At 41.2% G+C, this 7040-nt stretch overlaps 2 non-coding genes across 2 annotated transcripts; one reads left to right on the top strand and one right to left on the bottom strand.

Moving 5' to 3' along the window:
• Positions 1-1973: 1973 nt before the first annotated feature.
• LOC119948627 lies at positions 1974-2111 on the top strand. Its single transcript, XR_005457011.1, has one exon. It is a non-coding gene; the product is annotated as a small nucleolar RNA SNORA7 (small nucleolar RNA).
• Positions 2112-5683: 3572 nt separating this feature from the next.
• On the bottom strand, positions 5684-5821 carry LOC119948564. Its single transcript, XR_005456952.1, has one exon. It is a non-coding gene; the product is annotated as a small nucleolar RNA SNORA7 (small nucleolar RNA).
• Positions 5822-7040: the final 1219 nt, after the last annotated feature.

Genomic DNA, 7040 nt, shown 5'->3' with positions numbered 1-7040 from the left:
AATAAGCACACTAGGAGCACAATATCATGGCATCTTAACACTCTCCCTCTGGTGAAATTTCTAGAGTTTTTCCCTAAGGCAGTACCCCAAGAAAGAGTCCACTCCTCTTGGCCAAAGTCTTCATAATGAGCAGGATACTCAAGTGTTACAGGACTCTTGGAGGAATCATGTAATGGTTACCCTCCTGGACATCCATTCTAATAATTAGGGACTGGCTAGCTATCATACCTCACTATTCCCTCTACATTTCTGATAAGCTATTATGGATTGCTCATCCATAAATTTATCCAAACCCTTCCTGAACCTACCGCTGGTTTTGGTCTGGTCAACTTCCTATGGTAACAAACTTGAAGTGCGTGTGCTGGCTAGATGAATGAGTTCCTTTCCTTTGCTTTGAACCCTTGCTTTGAACTTGGATTTGTACCCTTTGGGCATTTGATATTTACTTCACCCACAGTCCACAGCACTCAGGTACATATTTCTTATTTATTTTTCCCGTTAATGTCTGTCTCCCCTTCTAGACTGGGAGCTCATTGTGGGCAGGGAAGGTGCAAGCCAACTCTGTTGTATTGTACTCTCCCAAGTACTTAGTACAATGTTCTACATGCAGTAAGTGCTCAATAAATACCATTGACTGATTGAACCTATTACCTCTGAGTTTCAGTGGGTGCACCTTCAACCTGGTGTTATAGCATCTGACAGTTCCAGGATCTCTCTGTTGACCTACTGTATGATTTTGTCAAGTTGGATCATGCTCTCTCTCAGCACTGTGTCTTTCCAGGCAGAAGAGTCCTAATCTTTTCAGTGTATTAGTGCTACTGATTCTTGCAAATGAAATATTCTATGTGATAAGATTAGCTGAACGATTCCTGCTTTCTAACACCCTGAGTTGAGTTGTTCAGTTTCCCAATGACACACAATATTCTTCTTGCCTCTTATAGGGAACATGGATTATCTCAGAAAGCACTTGTAAGTTTCTCCACATAAAATGATAAAAGAGTCTAATCAATTTCTCAAATACAACTTTTCAAAAGCAGCTTTCATTAGCATCAAATAGCAAATATTATGGGTAGAAATGAATCATTCTCCACTTAACATTACTCATTACAGGAAATAATTTGAGAAGCTTTTTCAAACTCTGTTTGATGAAATGTTTACAAACCAGAACACTATAGGAGAATATAAACTCAATATTGAATTCCAGGAAGTGCAATTAAAGAGGCATGAAAATTTCTTGAATATTGAAAAATTGCTTAAGTCCAAATTTACTTATGCTTGAGAAAGGGGAAGAAATATTCCTGCATCTTTTTGCACACGTGCATTTTTCTTCTCCAGTCTCTTCAGGAGAACGCTCTAAATTGGAATGTGTCTAACTCTTGTTCTGTACTCTCCCAAGGGCTTAGTACAGTGCTGTGCACAAAGTAAGTAGTCAATAAATACCACTGATCGATTGATGTTCTGTAATGATCTCACCCAATCAATTCAATCAATCCTGTTTTTGAGCACTTACTGCGTAAGTCTGAGACAACTATGAATCAGTCAGTCATGAGTATTAAGTGATCACCCGCTGTATGCAGAGCACTGTTCTCTTGGAAAAGTACAATAGAGTTAGTAGAAATGATTCCTGCCTTCAAGGAGTTTACAATCTAGCGGGGAGACAGAAACTAAAATGAATTACAGCGAGTGAAGCAGAGAAGCAGCGTGGCTCAGTGGAAAGAGCACGGGCTTTGAAGTGAGAGGTCGTGGGTTCAAATCCCGGCTCCGCCAATTGTCAGCTGTGTGACTTTGGGCAAGTCACTTAACTTCTCTGTGCCTCAGTTACCTCATCTGTAAAATGGGGATTAAGACTGTGAGCCCCACGTGGGACAACCTGATCACGCTGTATCCCTCCCAGCACTTAGAACAGTGCTTTGCACATATTATTATTAAGTGGAAGCAATAGAGTCTATAACATTTAAGAGTACTTAGATGTTCCTCTTTCAGTGTCACACCTGGAGATTTTCCAATACTCTACCAGTCTCAATTATGGGAGGGAGAGTCAAGCAGAGGCATATCCATTCCATTTCTAGCTTGGGCAGTGGCTAGCGAGTGGAAGGAAATCTGCTACAAGTCAAAACTCACCTGTGCTGGGCAGCAGTGGTATGGGAGAGAGCCAATGATGGAGAATCAAGTTCACTGCATGGAAAGAGACAATGGTAAACCACTTCCATATTTTTACCAAGAAAACTCTATGGATTCATTGCCAGAATGATTGCAGATGGAGATGGAATGTTATGGGACAGATGTGTCCAGTGCATCGCTATGAGTCAGAGATCATTTGACAACATAAGACAAGACTTAAGCGTTTAGGTGCACGGATTCGCTGAAGTGCCAGTAGGTGCAGATGAGAGATTAAGCAGGAAGGCCTGCTGGAGGAGATGTAATTTTAGAAGAATTTTCAAGATGTGGGGAATTATGGTTTGTTTGATAGTGATAGGCAGTAATAGGAAACCTGAAATTCAGCTCCTCTAACAACAACACCCTATTCTTCCTTTGTCATTCATACTCTTCCTTCTAGACTGTGAGCCCGTTGTTGGGTAGGGACCATCTCTATATATTGCTGGTTTGTACATCCCAAAAGCTTAGTACAGTGCTCTGCACAGAGTAAGTGCTTAATAAGTATGATTGAATGAATGAATCATTGTCTGGAACTGTGTCTATGTCTCATTTGTGTACTTTTCCACCAGTGATTAGTACAGTGTTGTGCACGTAGTGGGGGATTAATAAATGCTCTTACTACTACTACTACTACTACTACTACTACTACTACTACATGGGAGAGATCTGATTGTGGGCCTTAAAACCGATTGTTCAGGAGTTTCTATTTGATACAGAAAGAAATGGTTAACTATTGGAGGTTTGTGAGGAGTGGGAAGGAGTGTGCAGAATGATGGTTTAGAAAAATTGTGTAGTGACAATCAACCAATGGCATTTATTGAGTCCTTACTGTGTGCAGAGCCCGGTAGCATGAATTCGGAGAGTACAATAAAACATATTTGGTAGACATTCTGCACCCACAAGGAGCTTACAGTCTTTGGGGGAAACAGACATTAACTAAATTATGGATATGTACAAGTGCTGACACAACAGGAAGGTTTTGTGGGACAGTCCTTGGCCATGTTTGCATGGACAGATAGGTTTAATGATTTTAGAGTCCTGTACAACTAGCCCTGCCTATGAACTATGGAGCCATTCATCTGATTTTACAGAAGAATTCACAGTTTTTAGCTGGATGCACCTGCCTGAGACTGGGTTTAGGTACGAGGTGATAAGAAAACAAGTTCCCAGTATTCTTGAATATCATAATTCATTGCCCAACCCACCTCCAAATCTTGACCTCAGCTGCCCACCAGACTGACAGATTACATTTCAGGATTTTCCAGCCTTCAATCCTGTTTGCCTCACCCCACTAAAATTTAGGAAGTCTCAGGGAAATCTCAAGAGCCCAAACAAACCAATGGCAAAGGGAGAGGGGAGTTCAGCTGCACAACCCTTCCCTAACATCATTTGTTAGTCAGATGAACACCTGGTGTTATCGTGAAATTCCTTAGCAATGGCTTTAAGGCAGTCAGTCAGTTCTCTCCCTCCAACCTAACCTTGCTGATTTCCTATTACAACCCAACCCGCACATTCCACTCCTCTAATACCAATCTACTCACTGTACCTCAATCTCATCTATCCCGTGACTGACTCCTTTTCCACAGTCTCCCTCAGGTCTAAAACTCCCTTCCCCTTCATATCCAACAGTCTACCTTCAAAATCCTCCTAAATCACATCTCCTCCAAGAGGCCTTCCCAGATTAAGCCCTTTATTTCCTCTATAGGCCCTCCTCTCTGCATCGACTCTTAACTTGACTGTGTATCCCTTAAGAACTTTGATACTCACAATAGTTATGTAAATATTCTTATACTCTACTATTTCCTCTATTTCTAATATTTTAATAATAATTGTGGTATTTGTTAAGCACTTACTATGTGACAACCACTGTTCTAAGCACTGGGGTAGATACAAGGTAATCAAGCTGGACACAGAAATGATGCTGTAGAAGAGGGGATTGTTTCCTGGACCAAAGTCGGATATTCTATTTTGACTATAATTACCCTAAACTGGGTATTCAATAAATTTGTAGATGAGTAAAACAACTACATTTCTATTGAGTCAAAGAGGTTCCGTGATGGATAACTGACTACTGCTTCATTGAAAGTAAAATGGATGTATCGACCTGCCCTGATCACTAAGCCTGCCAAAAAGATAACCCTTCTACCCCTTTCTCTGCACTCAAGTTTCTTCATAATGACAATAATAATAATGGTATTTGCTAAGCACTTACTATGTGCCAAGCACTATTCTAAGCTCTGGAGTAGATACAAGTTCATCAGGTCGGATACAGTCCCTGTCCCACATGGGACTCACACTCTTATCCCCATTTTACAGATGAGGTAACTGAGGCCCACTGAAGTGAAGTGACTTGCCCAAGGTCACACAACAGAAATGTGGCAGATCCAGGATTAGAACCCAGGTCCTTCTAACTCCCAAGCTCGTGCTCTTAGCCAATAAGCCATGGTCTCTTCCACTCCACCCCACATCCTTGCCTTCAACTTTTCTGTTACATTACGGCTTCTATAATTGTTTTCCTGTTTTCATTCATTCATTCAATCATATTTCCTGAGCACTTACTGTGTGCAGAGCACTGTACTAAGTGCTGTTTTCCTGCGGCAACTGTGTGCTGCCCTATCCCACCACAGCCACATCCCTGGAATTAATGCCATAAAAGAGGCTAGTGTTGACCAGTCAAAATCAATGTTTTGTAAAGCAAAAACATTGAAAATCTAGAAATGTAACCACAGTTCATCTTGACTTGAAACATCATCAGTCGAGGACTTCCTGCAGTATTAGAGCCCTTACCATTAGCGGGTCAATGAAACAAATGCTATTAATGGCTCTAAGGCCAAACAGATGTTGTCAAATGTTGTCTATCTGTTGTTAGTTTTGTAATGTGCAGGCATTACCACTCACTTTCTGTTTCTCTAAGTGGTCACTGCCATGCAAGTGTACATTTTGTACTGCCCTCCACCCCCTACCAAATGGCAGGAAGGAGGGAGGGGATGGGGGAGAATATAAGCCCTTTAAAATGGCTTCTATTCTTTTTCTATGCTTCATCAAAAATCCCATGACTGAATATAATGAAATCCTAAATGGAAGGCAAATATTTTTGAAATTAATGTCCCGCATAATAAGTACACTTTTGTCTTATGCTGTCGAGTCGTCTCCGACCCATAGTGACTCCAAGGACACATCTCTCCCACAGTGCCCCACCTCCATCTGCAATTAGTAAAAATATGGAAATGATTTACCATTGCCTTCTTTGACACAGTAAACTTGAGTCTCTGTGTGGCTCAGTGGAAAGAGCAGGGGCTTGGGAGTCAGAGGTCATGGGTTCTAATCCTGGCTCTGCCACTTGTCAGCTGTGTAGCACTGGGCAAGTCCCTTAACTTCTCTGCACCTCATTTCCCTCATCTGTAAAATGGAGATTAAGACTGTGAGCCCCACGTGGGACAACCTGACTACCTTGTTTCCCCCCAGTGCTTAGAAGAGTGATTGGCACATAATAAGTGCTTAACAAACACCATCATTGTGAGTTTGGACTTGTAGCAGATTGCCTTCCACTCACTAGCCACTGCCCAAGCTAGAAATGGAATGGATATGCCTCTGCTTGACTCTCCCTCCCATAGTTAAGACTGGTAGACTACTGGAATCTTTCCAGGTGCCATCCTGAGAGGGGAATAAGCACACTAGGAGCACAATATTATGGCATGTTAACACTCTCCCCCTGGTGAAATTTTCTAGAGCTGTTCCCTAAGGAAGTACCCCCCAAAAAGCCCTCTCCTCTTGACCAAAGTCTTCATAATGAGCAGGATATTAAGAAGAGACAGGCCCCTTATGGGACATAGGAGTTGGCCCTATTTTTAGGCACCCACAAATCAGTGTTATACTACATATAAATCCATATATACACATACAGGGATAGCACCTCAGCATCAAGAGCATCTAAGGCCTTATTTGTACTCAGGGTTTGTCTTTTGAAGATTAGCTTTTGTCATGTTTCAATTTTCTTAGACAATTTGGACTTTCCAAAACCTCAAACTATTTAAGGATGAAAGCACTCAGAACATAATTCAGTGATTATAATGGTAACTTCAACAATCACCTTAGTCCTCGGCAAATTGTAGACCTCATTAAATTCAGATGCAAGATAAATGAACTGAAAAGATGTGCCTAAAATACCTTCATTTATAAGTAAGTTCCATGAAAACGGAGGCTGGTTGAAGTGAAAAGCATATAGAGTGTAAATATTTTGCATAAATAACCAATGAAAAAACATACCATTACAAATGTAAAGTACTGAACATTTCTCTAGATAATAAATAGCTCAGAGGTAAGCATTGCTATCATGAGAAGTAATACAAAGCACAGCTTCATTAACAAATTCAAGAACTATTCCTTTCATTTCAATTATTTCTAATGCACCTAATGCTCAAAGGTTTCTCAGTGTATGTTTTTTTAAAAAAGAACTTGTAAAAAACCCACAGAAAATTCCTAATCTTGAACAGAATTGGAACTAAAAATGAACTCATTTCTCCCAGGGCCTTTGAACTGGTGGTTAAACTACAGGTAGTTACAGGGAACAGATGTCCTGAATTAGATGGAGCAGGACTACATTTTCAGAGTTTCACCCATCAACAGGAAAAACCCTTCAACCAGAGTGGCAAGAAGGGATCTCTCAGCTGTAGTGCTGATGGCAATGACAGAGCAGCAAGGAGGAGGAGGCAAAGGAGGAAGAAGGGGAATTAGTCTCCTCTTCAGTGGCATCATAAATTGCCACTACTGCTGCCACCCTCACTACCACAGCACCTCACAATTGCCATCCGAGTTCTCCACCGGCATTCTCCATCTTGTATATCAACTCTCTTTTACCTGCTTCTCTCCGGTTTGCATTCTTT

This window comes from Tachyglossus aculeatus, chromosome X4, assembly GCF_015852505.1.
Source record: "Tachyglossus aculeatus isolate mTacAcu1 chromosome X4, mTacAcu1.pri, whole genome shotgun sequence".
Lineage (NCBI taxonomy): Eukaryota > Metazoa > Chordata > Mammalia > Monotremata > Tachyglossidae > Tachyglossus > Tachyglossus aculeatus.
The sequence above is the reverse complement of the archived record's forward strand: the minus strand, read 5'-3'. Positions and strand labels throughout refer to the sequence as shown.